Raw genomic sequence first — 16805 nt, forward strand, 5'->3', positions numbered from 1 at the left:
TCACACAGCCGGTAAGTGGCAGAACTGGAATTAGAACGCAAATCGTTTTAACCCCTAGACCCAGGCTCTGTCCACTAGTCCATGCTGCTTCTGCTTATTGTGTGCAGATCATTGAACTAAATTTATGCTTGGGAAAGTACAGTACTTGGTAGTTGGTAAATTGGAAAGTTGGTAGATATGTGTCCTGCCCACATGGAGTTTACAGTCTTCAAGGGGAGACGGGCATTAACATAGATTAGAGATAGGGGAAAGAGTAGCATATTGGGGAAGACTGTAGAGTAGTAGTTGTAGAATAATAGAGTAATAAGATAAATATCCTCTCACATACTCCTATTCCAGGTCCCAGAAAGCTGAAGGAGTGTGTCCTGATGGACAAAAGCACTGGCTTCGGGGTCCCAGGACCTGGGTTCTAATCCTGTCTCTGCCACTTATCCTCTTCGTGATCTTGGGCAAGTCACTTCGCTGCTCTGTACCTCAGTTCCTTCACCTGCAAAATGGGGATTCGATCTCTGTTCTCCCATCTACGTAGACTCAGAGAAGCAGCGTGGCTCAGTGGAAAGAACACGGGCTTGGGAGTCAGAGGTCATGGGTTCAAATCCCGGCTCTTGTCACACACTTGTGACACACTTGTCAGCTGTGTGACTTCGGGCAAGTCACTTAAGTTCTCTGTGCCTCGGTTACCTCATTTGTAAAATGGGGATGAAGACTGTGAGCCCTACGTGGGACAACCTGATCACCTTGTATCCTCCCCAGCACTTTAGAACAGTGCTTTGCACATAGTAAGTGCTTAATAAATGCCATTATTTTTTTAAGACTATGAGCCCCATGTGGGAACTAATGATCTTGTGCTTTTAATAATATTCCAGTGCTTAGTACACATGGTAAGCACTTAACAAATGCCATTATTATTATTATTATTATTATTATTATTATTATTATTATTATTATGGAAGCTCATTGTGGGCATGGAATGTGTCTGTGAAATTGTTGTTTTTTACTCTCCCAACCGCTCAGTGCAGTGCTTTGCACACAGTGAGTACTCAATAAATATGATTGATTGATTGATTGATTGATGCTCTCTCCCTCTTATATCCCCTCTCTCTCTCCTACTCTGACACTCATTCACTCCCCAGCTTTCAGAGGGCCTCTCCCCCTCCCACCTCCCCACCTTCGGTCTCTCATGCCATCTCTCCAGCTCCCGCCAAGGTCCAATGGCCACCCTCGTTCTGAGGAAAGAGACCATCTTGGTTTCTATGAGCACAGCCCCTTCACTATGAGCCCATGCTCTGGGCAGAGTCTGGGTATGGCTAACACCCGAGAGCATTCCCACAGAGATGGACCACTTCCAAACTTCCCCTTCCCCGGGCTTCACTTCCTAACCACGTTAATCAGTCAAATAATCCAGCAATCACTGGTATTTGATGAGCATAACTCACATACCCTGTATCAGTCAGCCAGTCAGTAGTATTTATTGAGTGCTTAATGTGTGTAGAGCACTGTACGAAGTAATTAGGAGAGTCCAATGTGACACATTCCCTGCTCACAACGTGCTTACAGTCTAAAGGGGGAGACATAATAATAATACTAATAGTAATAATGGTATTCCCTAAGTACTTATTGCGTGCCGAGGACTGTTCTAAGTGCTGAGGTAGATACAAGTTAATCAGGTTGTCCCAAGCGGGGCTCACAGTCTTAATCCCCATTTTACAGATGAGGTAACTGAGGCCCAGAGAAGTTAAGTGACTTGCCCAAAGTCACACAGCTGACAAGTGACAGAGACGGGATTAGAACCCAAGTCCTCTGACTCCCAAGCCCGGGCTCTTGCCACTAAGCTACGCTCCCACTCTAAGTATTAATATGAATTAATATAAAGACATTAATGTAAAGGCATTAATTGTATACGATTAATATGAATAAATAGATAATCCACTACTGGTCAGCCCTGACTAATTATAAAAGCTTATTATGTGTCAAGCACTGTTCTAATCCCTGGAGTAGATACAAACTCAGTAGGTTGGAGACAATCCCTGTCCCTCACGGAGCTCACAGTCTTAATCTCCATTTTACAGATGAGGGAACTGAGGCACAGAGAAGTGAAGTGGCTTGCCCAAGGTCACACAGCGGACAAGTGGAGGAGCGGGATTAAAACCCAAGTCCTAGTGACTCCCGGGCTTGTGCTCTGTCCACTAGGTCATGTTACTTCTCGTGTGGACTATAAACCTGTCGTGGGCAGGGAACGTGTCTATCAACTCTGTTGTATTGTATTTCCCCAGGGTTCTTAGTACAGTGCTCTGCACACAGTAAGCGATCAATAAATATCATTGATGATGGTGATTGTGTGAAGGTGTTACAAGGGTACGGACAGAAGGTAATCCTGAAGAAAACAAAGGCCGTATACCAACCTGCCCCAAGGAACCCCCCAAAAAACCAAAATTGCACAGGCCACTTAGATGTCAGGGTTGCCACTGAATTCTGCTACCTAGGCAGTATGCTGATGCAACATTCCAGGGGGGTTAAAAATGACAGTCAAGGCAGAAGGAGAAACTTTCTACCTTGGGTGAAAGGACTCCAACCTAGGACCCTCCCCACCACTGCCTTCAGGTCCCCGTTCCTCAGGCTGTAGATGACGGGATTCAGGCTGGGGGCACCACGACATAGAACACGGACAGTACCATATCCAGAGCAGGCGAGGAGCCCGTTTGTGGTTTTAAATTAGCGACCTCAACGGGTGGAATCTTCTCAGTAGCCGCCTATTACAAGTACTTATCTCTGGTCTTACTAACCAAATCTTCCTTTACATCCCACCAAATCCTCTCCATGCTCTTTCATGGCTCCCGTCATTTTGGATTCTCCTTGCTTGAGAAGCAGAGTGATCTAGTGGAGAGAGCACAGGCCTGGGAGTCAGAGACTCTGGGTTCTCGTACTGGCTCTGCCACACCCTTTCTGTGTGACATTGGGCAAGTCACTTAACCTCTCTGTTACCTGAGTTCCCTCATCAGTAAAGCGGAGATGTAATACTTGTTCTCCCTCCTACATAAACTGCGAGCCCCATATGGGACCTGATTATCTTATATCTATCCCAGCGCCTAGTACAGTGCTTGGCATATAATAAGAGCTTTTGAAGTATCATAATTAATTATAATAGAGTAATTAATTGAGACCCCTCTCAGGATCACCCCTGGAGAGTTTCCAGTACTCTACCAGTCTCGGCTATAGGAGGGAGAGTCAAGCAGAGGCCTACCCATTCCATTCCTAGCTTGTGCAGTAGCTAGAGAGTGGAAGGCAATCTGCTACAAGTTAAAACTTCCCTGTGTGGGGAAGCAGCAATATTGGACAGAGTTGAGAATGGAGCCTCTAGTTTACTGCATGGAAGGAAGAAATGGTAAAACACCTCCGCAATTTTACTAAGAAAACTCTACAGATGCACTACCAGAACGATTGCAGATGGAGCGCAGGATGTTCTGGGAGAGATGTGTCCGTGGTGTCAATCAATCAATCGTATTTATTGAGCGCTTACTGTGTGCAGAGCACTGTACTAAGCGCTTGGGAAGTACAAGTTGGCAACATATAGAGACGGTCCCTACCCAACAGTGGGCTCACAGTCGCTATGGGTCAGAAACAACTCGATAGCATAAAACAAGACAAGACAATTAATTGAGTGATTAATTACAATAGCTAGTATCTCTGCCAACAAGGAACTTACAGTCCACAGTATCTCTCTCTTTCTCTGTCTCTCTCAATCAATCGATGGTGTTTATTGAGCATCTACTGTGTGCAGAGCACTGTACTAAGTTCTAAGGAAAATATTACTTAGGATAACTTAGGATTACTTACCATTCCTTTCCAATCTCCTTGAAAGAGCCGTCTACACACACTGCATCGAATTCCTCAACTCCAACTCTCTCCTAGACCCCCTCCAATCTGGCTTCCGTCCATTACACTCCGCAGAAACTGTCCTCTTAAAGGTCACCAATGACCTCCTTTTTGCCAAATCCAACAGCTCTTACTCTATCCTAATCCTCCTCAACCTCTCAGCTGTCTTCGACACTGTAGACTACCCCCTTCTCCTCTACCCTCTACACGCTATCCAACCCTGGCTTCACAGACTCCGTCCTCTCCTGGTTCTCCTCTTATCTCTCTGGCCGTTCATTCTCCATCTCCTTTGCGGGCTCCTCCTCCCCCTCCCATCCCCTTACTGTAGGGGCTCCTCAAGGGTCAGTTCTTGGTCCCCTTCTGTTCTCTATCTACACTCACACCCTTGGTGAACTCATTCGCTCCCACAGCTTCAACTACCATCTCTACACTGATGACACCCAAATCTACATCTCTGCCCGTGCTCTCTCCCCCTCTCTCCAGGCTCGCATCTCCTCCTGCCTTCAGGACATCTCCATCTGGATGTCTGCCCGCCACGTAAAACTCAACATGTCCAAGACTGAACTCCATGTCTTCCCTCCCAAACCCTGCCCTCTCCCTGACTTTCCTGCCACTGTAGACAACACTATCATCCTTCCCGTCTCCCAAACCCGCAACCTTGGCGTCATCCTCTACTCCGTTCTCTTGTTCACCCCTCACATCAAATCCGTCACCAAAACTTGCCAGTCTCACCTCCGCAACATCGCCAAGATCCGCCCTTTCCTCTCCATCCAAACCGCTACCTTGCTGGTTCAATCTCTCATCCTATCCCGACTGGATTACTGCATCAGCCTCCTCTCTGGTCTCCCATCCTCCTGTCTCTCCCCACTTCAGTCTATACTTCACGCTGCTGCCCGGCTCCTCTTTGTGCAGAAATGCTCTGGGCATCATACTCCCCTCTTCAAAAATCTCCAGTGGCTGCCTGTCAACGTACACATCAAGTAAAAACTCGTCACTCTAGGCTTCTAGACTCTCCATCACCTATCCTCCTCCTACCTCACCTCCCTTCTCTCCTTCTACAGCCCAGCCCACACCCTCCACTTCTCTTCTGCTAACGTCCTCTCTGTACCTCGTTCTTGCCTGTCCCGCCGTCGACCCCTTACCCATGTCCTCCCCCTGGCCTGGAATGCCCTCCCTCCGCACATCCGCCAAGCTAGCTCTCTTTCTCCCTTCAAAGCCCTACTGAGAGCTCACCTCCTTCAGGAGGCCTTCCCAGACTGAGCCACCTTTTTTTCTCCTTCTCCCCATCCCCCTGCCCTACCTCCTTCCCCTCTCTATAACACCTGTATATATGTTTTTACAGATTTATTACTCTATTCATTTTACTTTTACATGTTTACTATTCTATTCATTTTGTTAATGATGTGCATCTAGCTTTATTTCTATTTTTTCTGATGACTTGACACCTGCCCACATGTTTTGTTTTGTTGTCTGTTTCCCCCTTCTAGACTGTGAGCCTGTTGTTGGGTAGGGACCGTATCTATATGTTGCCAACTTGTATTGCCCAAGTCCTTAGTACAGTGCTCTGCACACAGAAAGCGTTCAATAAATATGATTGAATGAATGAATGAATGATGGGGACTGTGTCTAACCTGATTAATTTGTATCTACCCCGAACTTAGTTCAACACTTGGTATATAGTAAGTGTTTAACAAACAGTATAATTAATCTCAATACAATAGAGTTGGTGGATGCAATCTTTGTCCACAAGGATCTTACAGTCTCTCCCTCTCCGTCTCTCTCTCTCTCTCCATCTTTTTCTATCTCTCTCCCTCCCTCCTTCTTTGTGCCCAGTGCCATCCCTTGTGAGGGGAACTTGGAGAGGGTACCTCAAAGAATTGCTTGGAACTGACATAGCCACAGCAATCAGTCAATGGATGATATTTATCAGGCACATACTCTGTACAGATCACTGTCCTAAAAGCTTGTGAGAGTACAATAGAGTAAGAAGACATTAATCCCTTCCTTCAAAGAGCTTACAATCTAGTATGGGAGATAGACATTAAAGTAATTACAGCTAAGAGGATGCCGGAGAGGAGAAAGATTTGTCTTTAAATGCAATGTGCTGTGTGAGAGTAACCATGGTCACTGGGGAGGAAATACGGTGGGGAGATGAATGCATAATCTGGGAAGATCTCTTGAAGGAGATGTGATTCTAGAAAGATCTTGAAGATACGGAGAGTGGTGGTCTGCCGGATGTGAAGGTGGAGGGTGTTCCAGGGAGGGGGAAAGCAAGAGATTGATAGTGAGAAATAAAAGAATGAGGCAAGGTGGCACGAGAGGAATGAAGTGTGTGAGCTGGGGTACTGTAGGAGAAGACAGAGCTTAAGGGGAGAAGAAAGAGCTAAACTGAGTGACCTAAAGCCAGTGGTCAGGGTTTTATGCTTTCTTATGATTCCTTGTATTCATGCAAACAATCAATCCATCGATCAATCTCCAACTTAGGATGGAAGCCCCATGTGGGCCAGGGATGGTATCCAACTTGATAAAACCTCAGTGCATAGAGTAGTGCTCTACACATTGTAAGCACTCAATAAATACCACTGATTGGATGAGAGGTGAGAAACTCCATCAAGCGATCCCCCCCACAACTCCTCCATCCCTTAGACCAATACTCCCCACCTGCCAGTTCCCAAATGAATAACCCAGAGGCTCACCTGTAGTAGAGTTCAGACCACATCACCACCCCTCTCTCCGCCCCCATTTCTTCATTTATAAAATGGGGCAGGGAGGGGTCCACCCAGGCAGACTCAGTTTGATTATGCTGTGGAGGCCATGATGGGTAGAACAGCTTCCTGATCGTTCCCTAGGTGAAGATGAAATAACTAAGACCTCCGCAGTTCCATTTGCTAGCTCTTCAAGGATGTAAAGGACTCAAAATTGAAAGGGTGAATCATTATGTTTTATTACCAAGATGTCTTTAGAGATAGTCTCCTGGGAGTCTCAAAGAATATGAAATAGACACCCAAATAGAAGCATCCAAGAGAAGCAGCATATCTCAGTGGAAGGAGCATGGGCTTTGGAGTCAGTGATCATGGGTTCGAATCCCGGCTCCACCAATTGTCAGCTGTGTGACTTTGGGTAAGTCACTTAACTTCTTTGCTCCTCAGTTACCTCATCTGTAATAATAATAAGAATAATAATGATCGTATTTGTGAAGCACTTACTATGTGCGAAGCACTGTTCTGTAAAATAGGGATTGACTGTGAGCCCCCTGTGGGACAACCTGATCACCTTGTAGCCTCCCCAGTGCTTAGAACAGTGCTTTGCACATAGTAAGCGCTTCACAAGTACTATCATCATTATTATAATTAAATAGCCCCAGTGGGCCTTGCAATGACAATACAGCAATTTCTTTTTCCCCTTCCTCTTCCTCTCCCACCTCACCTCTCTCTTGACTCCTGTCACTGTCTCTGCATTGCTCTTTGTCACTTCCTCAATTCTCCCTTTCTCTTTCTCCCTCTTCCTCTGTTCATCTTTCTCTTTCTGTCTTTCAAAACAAGACAATTATTATTATTATTATCATTATTATGGTATTTATTAAGCACTTACTATGATAGTTACAGTAATCAATTAGTGGTATTTATTGAGCACTTACTATGTGCAGAGCACTGTCTTAAGTGTTTGGGAAAGTATAAGACAACAGATTTGACAGACCGGATTCCTGCCCTCAAGGAACTTACAGCTCGGGAGTGAGGAGGGGCGGGGTGGGCTGGGAGACTAAGGAGAGGGATGAATCATTAGGAAGTAGCGTGGCCCAGTGGAAAGAGTACTGGCATGTGAATCAGAGGAACTGCACTCCAATCCAGTTCTGCCACTTGCCTGCTCTGTGAATTTGGAGAAGTCACTTCACTTCTCTGTGCCTCAGTTACCTCATCTGTCAAATGGGGATTCAGTACCTGTTTTCCTTCCTACTTACATTGTGGGCCCCATGTGGAACCTGATCATCTTGTATTTTTGTACAGTGCTTGGCACATAGTAAACTCTTAACAAATACCACAATTATTATTATCATCATTACTACTACCATTACTACTACTGCTATTACTTATATCACTACCATTACTGCTACTACTGTTGCATTGTCCTTTTCCAATCACTTAGTACAGTGGGCTGCACAGAAGAAGTGCTCAATTAATACCAGTGATTGATTACTATGACTACCATGACTACTGCTACTATTACTATTGCTGCTACTATTACTACTATTGTTACTAGTACTACAACTACTGCTACTATTTCTACTGCTGCTACCATGGCTACGATTATTACTACTGCTATTATTACAAACACCACTCTTACTACTACTAGTAGGAGTAGTAGAGAAGCCGCGTGGCTTAGTGGAAAGAGCATGGGCTTGGGAGTCAGAGGTCATGGGTTATAATCCTGACTCTGTCACTTGTCAGCTGTGTAACTTTGGACAAGTCACTTCACTTCTCTGGGCCTCAGTTACCTCATCTTTAAAATGGGGATTGAGGCTGTGAGCCCCACGTGGGACAACCTGATTACCTTGTATCTACCCCAGCACTTAGAACAGTGCTTGCCACATAGTAAATGCTTAACAAATGTCATTATTATTATTATTATTATTACTACTGCTACTATTATTGATACTATTACAGCTACTGCTACTGTTGCTACTGCTGCTACAATGACTACTACTGCTACAATTACTACGGCTACTACCACTGCTACTGCTACGACTACTTCTATTACTATTACTTCTGGTGCTATTACTACTTCTACTACTAATAATTGTGAAATGTGTTAAGTGCTTACTATGTTCCAGGCACTGTACTAAGTCCTGGGGTGGTTACAAGCAAATTGGATTGTACACAGTCCCAGTCCCATGTGGAACTCACAGTCTCAACCCCCATTTTACAGATGAGGTAATTGAGGCATAGAGAAGTGAAGTGACCAGCCCAAGATCATACAGCAGACAAGTGGTGGAGCAGGGATTAGAACCCTTGACCTTCTGACTCCCAGGCCAGTGCTCTACACACTACACCAAAATACTCCTCCTCCTCCCTCTTCTCCTCCCCCTTCTCCTCCTCCTCCTCTTTCTACCACAGCTATTACCACCACCACCACCACCACCACCACTACTACTACTACTACTACTACTACTACTACTACTACTGATGCTACTACTACTACTGTCACTGCTACTCATGCCCCATCCCACTTTCAGTCACTCTCTGTGTTTGGTTCTTCTGAATATATCATCTTCGTGGAAACCTAACACATGAGGGTCTACCTTCCCTCTAGTAGTCCCACCTACAAGTCCTTGAACTTTGTTGACGCCAAACAAGGCATAATGTAAAGATGCTTTACCAACTTTATTACTCTATTTATTTATTTGTTTTACTTGTACATATCTATTCTATTTATTTTATTTTGTTAATATGTTTTGTTTTGTTCTCTGTCTCCCCCTTCTAGAGTATGAGCCCACTGTTGGGTAGGGACCGTCGCTATATGTTGCCAACTTGTACTTCCCAAGCACTTAGTACAGTGCTCTGCACACAGTGTGCCAGTGGTTGATGGCGGGACAGGAGAGAATGAGGTACAGTGAGGAGGTTAGCAGCAGAGGAGCGGAGTGTGTGGTCTGGGATGTAGAAGGAGAGAAGTGAGGGCGTTGTTTGTCTATTGTTTTCGATAATTTCCTCAGACAGCCTCCAGGAATCTGGGACAGGCTCAGCTAAACCGGGATATATAAGTGGCCGAGAGGTGAGGATGTTTGTTGAGTCCAACCTTTGAACAAGATGCTCCCATGAACTCCAGCTCTAAAGTTAGGGAACCAATGAATTAGACTGTAGGGCCTGGAAGGAAGGAAGGGTATTATCATGTCTGTGACTACTCAGAGCCCAGAACAGGGTCCTGTACATGCTGGTTACTGATGATGCTTGAGGAACCATATGGCTTAGTGGATAGAACCATGGCCTGGTAGTCAGGGGACCTGGGTTCTAAACCTGACTCCTCCACATACCTGCTGTATGACCTTGGGCAAGTTGCTTAACTTCTCTATGCCTCAGTTCCCTCGTCTGCCAAATGTGGATTCAATCCCTGTTCTTCCCCCTACTTAGACTGTGAGTCCCATTTGGGACCTGATCATCTCATATCTACCTCAGCGCTTTATACAGTGGTTGGTGCATAGGAAGTGCCTAACAAATACCACTATCATGATTGCTCTCTGCCCCCTTCTGGACTATGAGCTGTTGTGGGCCGGGATTGTCTCTATTTGTTGTTGAACTGTACTTTCAAAGCGTTTAGTACAGTGCTCTGCACACAGTAATCTCTCAATAAATATGATTGAATGAATGAATGAATTATTATTTTGATTACTCTAACACCTCCATTTCCTTCACATCCAGAACAACTACACCCCCTGTCTACCTCATCATCAATGGTATTTATTGAGGACTTACTGTATGCAGAACACTGTACTAAACACTTGGGAGAGTACAACACAACAGAGTTGGTAGATGTGTTCCCTGTCCACAACGAGCTTACAATCAAGAGGGGGAGACAGAAATTAATATAAACAAATAATTTATAATATATAATTTAAAGATATGCAGAGAGGTGTTGTGGGGTTGGGAGTGGAGATGATATTAAATTCCCAAACATCACAGATCCAAGTGCACAGGTAATGCAGAAGAGAGAGAGAGCTGGGGAAAAGAGAGTTTTTAGGGGGAAGACCTTTTGGAGGAGATGCACCCTTATTAAAGCTTTGAAGGTAGAGAGAGTGGAGGTCTGGTGTATATGAAGGGGAGGGAGTCCCAGGCTAGCTAAATCTGAAGCCCACTTATGCCAAAATAGAACTGGAGGTAAGAACACGAGGGTCTCTGGCGAAAAAGAGAGCTTCTTCTCCCACCAATGGCAGGAGAGCAAACTGTTCCTTCCTGAAAAGTAGAGGGGAGAACTGAGTGGTTGATGCATGAGATAACAGCTTGGTCTAGTGGAAAGAACACTGGCCTGAGAGTCAGAGATCTGGGTTCTAATTCCGTTTCCACCACATGCCTGCTGTGTGGCCTTAGGCAAATCACTTAACTGCTCTGGGCCTCAGTTCGCTCATCAGAAAATGGGTGTTCAATATTTGTTCTCCTTCCTACTTAGACTGTGAGCCCCATGTGGGAGCTGCTTTTCTTGTATTTACCCCAGCGTTTAGTTTAGTGCTTGGCACATAGTAAGTGCTTAACGAATATTCACTGATTCATCGTATTTATTGAGTGCTTAATATGCTCAGAGCACTGTACAATGTGTTTGGGAGAGTACAATACAACTATAAACGACACATTCCCTACCCACAAAGAGTTTACAGTCTAGAGCTGGGAGAGACAGACATTAATTCAAACAAATACATTACAGATATGCACATAAGTGCTGTAGGGCTGGAAGTGGGGAAGAATTAAAGGAGAACGTCAGGGGGACGCTGAAGGGAGTGGGAGAAGAGGAAAAGGGTGGGGCTTAGTCATGGGAGTCCTCCTGGAGGAGATGTGCCTTCAATAGGGCTTCGAAGTGGGGGAGAGTAATTGGCTGCTGGATTTGAGGAGGCAGGGCATTCCAGGTCAGAGGCAGGACTTGGGCGAGTGGTCGGGGGCGTGATAGGTGAGATCGAGGCCCAGTGAGACGTTTAGCCTTAGAGGAGTGAAGTGTGTGGTCTGGGTTGTAATAGGAGAGAAGCAAGGTGAGGTAGGAGGGGGCAAGGTGATGGACTGCTTTAAAGCCAACGGTGAAGAGTTAGATGGGAGGTGGATGGGCAACCATTGACGTTTTTTGAGGAGCCGGTGACATATCCTGAACGTTTTTGTAGAAAAATGATCCAGGCAGCAGAATGAAATAAGGACTGGAGTGGGGAGAGTCAGGAGGCTGGGAGGTCAGCAAGGAGGTTGATTCAGTAATCTAGGTGAGAAAGGATTAGTGATTTTATTACGATGGTAGCAGTTTGGGTGGAGAGGAAAGGGTGGATTTTAGCAATGTCGTGAAAGAGGGACCAACAGGATTTAGTGGTGGATTGAATATGTGGGTTGAATGTGAGAGAGGAGTCAAGGACAACGCCAAAGATAGGCCAAGGATATCCCTGAGATAGGGAGGATGGTGGTGATCTCTACAGGGATGGGAAAGTCAGGGGGAAGACAAGCTTTGGGTGGGAAGATAAGGAGTTCAGTTTTGGACATGTTAAACCTGAGGTGATGGGAGGACCTCCAAGTAGAGATGTCTTGAAGGTACGATGAAATGTGAGACTGCAGAGAGGGAGTGAGATCAGGACTGGAGATGTAGATTTGGGTAACATCCACATAGAGGTGGTAGTTGAAGCCATGGGAGTGAATGAGTTCTTCAAGGGAGTGGGTGTGGATGGAAAATAGAAGGGGACCTAGAACTGAACCTTGAGGGACCCCCACAGTTAAGGGGGTGGGACGCAGAGGAGGAGTCCACGAAGGAGATTGAGAATGAAAGAGCAGAGAGATGAGGAGAACCAGGAGAGGACAGACTCGGTGAAGTCAAGGTTGGATAACGTTTCCAGGAGAAGGGGGTAGTCCACTCTGTCGAAGATGTATGAGAGGTCTAGGATGAATAAGATGGAGTAGAAGCTGTTGGGTTTGGAAAGAAGGAGATCATTGTTGACCTTTGAGAGGGCGATTCCTGTGTAGTGAATGGTGGAGAGGAAATTGGAGAGGGTCAAGGAGAGAACTGGAGGAGAGGAATTTGAGACAGCAGATGTAGATTACTCACTCAAGAAATTTGGCGAGAAATGGTATGAGGGAGATGGGGAAATACGTGGAGGGAGCCGTGGGGTCAAGGGAGGGTTTTGGGGAGACATGAGCATGTTTGAAAGCAGTGGGGAAGAAGCCAATGGAGAGCAAACTGTTGAAGATGGTTGTTAGGGAAGAAGGGAGGGGGCAAGTGTTTTGATAAGGTATGAAGGAATGTGGTTGGCTGCGCAGGTGGACAGGGTGTCTTCTGAGAGGAAGTAGGAGATCTCCTCTAGAGATACTGCCTGAAAGGACGGGAAAGTTGAAGAGAGGGCCGGAAGGAGGAGGGACTGAAGAGGGTCAGGGGAGATTTTAGGGAGCTCACTTCTGACAGTGTCAATTTTATAAATAAAGTAGGTGGCCAGGTCTTTAGAGGAAAGGGATGGGTGAGGAGGAGGGACAGGGAGCTTGAGGAGGGCGTTAAGTGTCTGGAACAACTGGACAGGATGATGGGCAGGAGTGCCAATAAGCGTGGAGAAATAATTCTGCTGGGCAGAGGAGAGGGCAGAGTTAAAGCATGAAAGGATAAAGTTAAAATGGACCAAGCTGACCTGATATTTAGATTTCTACCAGCAGCCGTTTGAGCACAAGAGTGTATAAGGTGTATTGCACAGGTGATTCAGGGCTGTGGGTTAGAGCAATAGAGGGATAAGGGAGCAGGTGAGCTGAATTCCACAGAGAGGGTAGTGTTGAGAGTGTCTATTTAATAATAATGATAATAATAACAATGATGGCATTTATTGAGCGCTTACTATGTGCAAAGCACTGTTCTAAGCGCTGGGGAAGATGTAAGGTGGTAAGATTGTCCCACGTGGGACTCACAGTCTTCATCCCCATTTTACAGATGAGGTAACTGAGGCATAGAGAAGTTAAGTGACTTGCCCACAGTCACACAGCTGACAAGCGGCTGAGCGAGGATTAGAACCCATGACCTTTGACTCCCAAGCCCAGGCTCTTTCCATTGAGCCACGCCGCTTCTCTGGTCATCGAGGGAGGGTAGTTGGGGTATGAAGGCTAGGTGGGGCATAATGAGTTGAGAAAATTGTATGGGGTCAAAATATCAGATGTCTGTGGGGGAATATCACAGATTTATGGGGAGGAGGAGTGTGAGAAAGGAGGCAAGTGAAGAGGTTGTGGTCACATAGAGGGATTTGAGAGTTGGTGAGGGCAGAGATTGTACCTTGGTTAGCGATGATGAAATCGAGTGTCTGTCCAGGTTGGTGAGTGGGAGAGGTGGGGTGGAGCAGGAAGTCAGCGGAGTTGAGGAGTAATAAGAGGTGGTCAGCAGAAGGGTCATCAGGAACATCTGTTTCATATGATTATCCTCATATTCTAATGGTAATAATAATAATTGTGGTATTTGTTAAGTTTTTATAATGGGTCAAGGACTATAGTAAGCCTTGGGAGAGATACAAGATAATTAGGTCAGACACAGTCTCCATCCCACATGGGGTTCACAGCCTAAGGGTGAAGGAGAAGAACTATCAGATTCCCGTTTTAAAGATGAGGAAACAGAGGCTCAGAGACTTCAAGGAACGGGCAGCTACAGGAATAGAACCCACGTCCTCCACCTCCCATGTCTGTGCTCTTTCCTACTGATGTCTGGATTCTCCTCCCTCCTCCAGGAAAACACAACATCACCTTAAAAGCATGGGCAATGGCACAGGGTTACAGAATTCCTCCTCCTGGGATTCTCAGCGGTCTGGGAGCTGCAGGTGTTCCACGCCGTTCTGTTCCTCCTACTCTACCTTGAGGCCCTGACAGGGAATCTCCTCATTGTCGCTGTCACCGACCTTGACCTGCGCCTCCACACCCTCATGTACTTCTTTCTCAGGGACCTGTCCGTCCTCGACCTCTGCCTCATCTCCACCGTTGTCCCCAAGTCCATCCTTAACTCCCTGACCAACACCAGATATATTTCTTTCGCAGGATGCATCCCCCAGGTGTTTTTCTTCGAATTTGCTGGCAGTTCTGAAATGGCCTTCCTCATGGCAGTGTCCCACGACCGCTACATGGCCAATTGCTGCCCCCTGAGCTATGACATTATTATGCATCCAAGGGCTTATGGGAAGATGGCGGTTGCCTCCTGGCTCAGAGGGGCTCTCAATGGACCCCTGCACACAGCCGCGTCCTTCTCCACACCCTTCTGTGGGTCAAAAGTGATTACTCAATTCTTCTTTGACATCCATCCGCTCCTGAGACTCTCCTGCTCTAGGGGTTTCCACAGTGAACTAGGTATCATTGCTTTCAACATGCTTCTAGGGTCGGGATGCTTTGCCTCCATAACTCTATCTTACATGCACATGTTCTCAGCTGGGCTGAGGATGCGGTCCACAGCAGCTGGGACAAAACATTCACGACCTGCCTGCCCCACCTCGCAGTCGTGCCTTTATTTGTCTTCCCAGCCGTTATAATATTCCAGCTCCATCGCCAAGCCTGCATCCATTCTGGACCTGGTAGGGTCCCTCTTCTACAACGTGCTGCCTCCCACCCTGAACTCCCTCCATTTCAGCCTGAGGAACCAGGACGTGAAGGCAGCAGTGAGAAAACTTGTCTGCAGATCGAAAATGATCTGAGACAGTCTCCTCCTCAGCTTTGCCAAACCACATCTCCCTTTTTCTAAGCCCTTGTGGATGGTGTCCAATGGAGTTGGCTGTGTGAATGACTGTATCAATGTGGATTGTCCTTGATCAGTCCTTGGGATCATATGCATGACAAGATGGATTGTGGTGATTCCTTGAAGACCCCAAAATTGGACAGGAATACACAGAAAAGTTCCTCTTGCCTGTAAGATTCTTGAGCCTAGGGACTGTGGCTACCAAATCTGTTGAATTGTATTTCCCAAATGCTTAGTACTGTGCTCTGCAAACAGCAGACACTCAATAAATATCATTAAATGATTGACTGAAAATGTTTGAGGAGGAGTGTGGCCTAGTGGGAAGAGCACGGGCCTGGGACTGAGAAGATCTGGGTTTTAATCCTGGCTCTGCCACTTGTCTACTGTGTGTGACCTTGTGTAAGTCACTTAATTTCTCTTTGCCTCATTTGCCTCATCTGTAAAATGTGGATTAAGACTTTGAGCTCCATATGGGACAGGGACTGTGTCCAATCCAATTATTTTGCATCTACCGCAGCTCTTAGTACGGTGCCTGAAACATAGTAAATGATTAAAAACAGCCATAATTATCATTATTATTAGTATTAGTCACAGTTAACAAATACCATTAAAAAGGACTGATTGAAAATCCTGATTGATACTATCAATCAATCACATTTTTTGAGTGTTTATTGTGTGCAGAGTACTGTGCTAAGCTCGTTGTGGGCAGGGAATATGCCTGCTTTTTATTATATTGTGATGATGATGATGACGATATTTGTTAAGCACTTACTATGTGCCAAGCAGTGATCTAAGTACTGGGGTAGATACAAGGTCATCAGGTTGTCTCACATGGGGCTCACAGTCTTAATCCCTATTTTACAAATGAGGTAACTGAGACACAGAGAAGTTAAGTGATTTGCCCAAGTCACACATCTGATAAGCAGCAGAGTTGGAATTAGAACCCACCACCTTTGACTCCCAAACCCGTGCTCTTTCCAGTAGGCCATGCTGAGTTGTAGTCATCGTTAACAAATACCATTGACAAAGGATAAATGATTGAAAACACTGATTGATAGAATCGATCAATTTTATTTATTGAGTGCTTACTGTGTGCTCTGCTCTCCCTGCTCTGTACTAAGCTCGTTGTGGGCAGGGAGTAAGTCTGTTTATTGTTATATTGTAAAAATTATGATGATGGTATTTGTTAAGTGCTTACTATATGCCAGACAGTGTTCTAAGAGCTGTGGTAGATACAAGGTCATATTGTACTCTCCCAAGTGCTTAGTACAGTGGCCTGCAAACAGTAAGCACTCATTAAATACAATTGAATGAAATGAATGAACGCACAATATAACTGAGTTGGCAGACATAATGAGTTTAGAGCTTAATATCTAGGGAAGACTTCCGAGGCCAGTCCTGAATCCTGGAAGGGGTCCCACCTGAGAGTCAGGAGGAAGCTAGCAACTCAAGTCATTTTTTGAAGACCCTGGTTTACAGCCTCTCCCTTCAAGATTCTGGCTTGAGAAGTGGTCCCGGACCAT

General features: G+C 45.7%; 1 non-coding gene and 1 pseudogene across 1 annotated transcript; both read left to right on the top strand.

The window, feature by feature from the left end:
* Nucleotides 1-3160: 3160 nt before the first annotated feature.
* LOC119923956 lies at nt 3161-3298 on the top strand. Its single transcript, XR_005449010.1, has one exon. It is a non-coding gene; the product is annotated as a small nucleolar RNA SNORA7 (small nucleolar RNA).
* A 5859-nt stretch (nt 3299-9157) lies between these two features.
* On the top strand, nt 9158-15241 carry LOC119923951 (annotated as a pseudogene).
* Nucleotides 15242-16805: the final 1564 nt, after the last annotated feature.

The sequence above is a fragment of the Tachyglossus aculeatus genome, unplaced genomic scaffold (assembly GCF_015852505.1).
Source record: "Tachyglossus aculeatus isolate mTacAcu1 unplaced genomic scaffold, mTacAcu1.pri scaffold_67_arrow_ctg3, whole genome shotgun sequence".
Lineage (NCBI taxonomy): Eukaryota > Metazoa > Chordata > Mammalia > Monotremata > Tachyglossidae > Tachyglossus > Tachyglossus aculeatus.